Source organism: Emys orbicularis, chromosome 7 (genome assembly GCF_028017835.1).
Source record: "Emys orbicularis isolate rEmyOrb1 chromosome 7, rEmyOrb1.hap1, whole genome shotgun sequence".
Lineage (NCBI taxonomy): Eukaryota > Metazoa > Chordata > Testudines > Emydidae > Emys > Emys orbicularis.
The window spans coordinates 110,841,905-110,842,516 of record NC_088689.1 but is presented as its reverse complement, the minus strand read 5'-3'; positions in this window follow the sequence as shown (position 1 = coordinate 110,842,516).

Here is a 612-nt window from a genome sequence, read left to right as displayed (position 1 = left end):
GAAGGAGTGGGAATTGGAGGAGGCAGGGAGTGCAGAGAGTAGGTGGGGGACAGGAACCTCGGGGAGTAACGAGGGAGAATGTGAGAGGTTGGCACTGGGAAGGGGCCAAGGCAGTGAGAAGAGTGAGGCTAGAATGGCAGGGCAGCTCCCCAGCCCCCGGGGGTTAGGGGAGAACAGGTAGCAGTGCCCCTGCCAGGACCAGCAGGCAGGGGATTATGTGGGGGGCAGGCACATGCCAAGCAGAGTTTAAATCTCACAGACCAACCCAGGCAAGTTATTTCTCAATCCCCACGAGCTGTAAACCAAGCTCAGGATTTGGGATTGGTGGCGAGGCGGGGGTGGAAGCCGCCAGCCGTGGGGTTTTGCTACGGACCTTGCGCTCCATGCCTGCTTTGGTTCTCCCCCGGCCCGGGCCGGGCTCCGCTCCAGCCCCAGCGCTCCAGGGAGCCCATCCTCCCTTCCGTAACACCAGCGTGATCCAGGAGCCGGGTTTTCCCCCGCGCCCCGCCCGGCTCCGCTCTGGATTCTCTGTTCCGGGTTCCCCCCGCCTCACGCCTGGCCCGGCCCCGCCCCGCGGCTCCGGTTTCAGCCGCTGCTACAGGGACCCCCAAG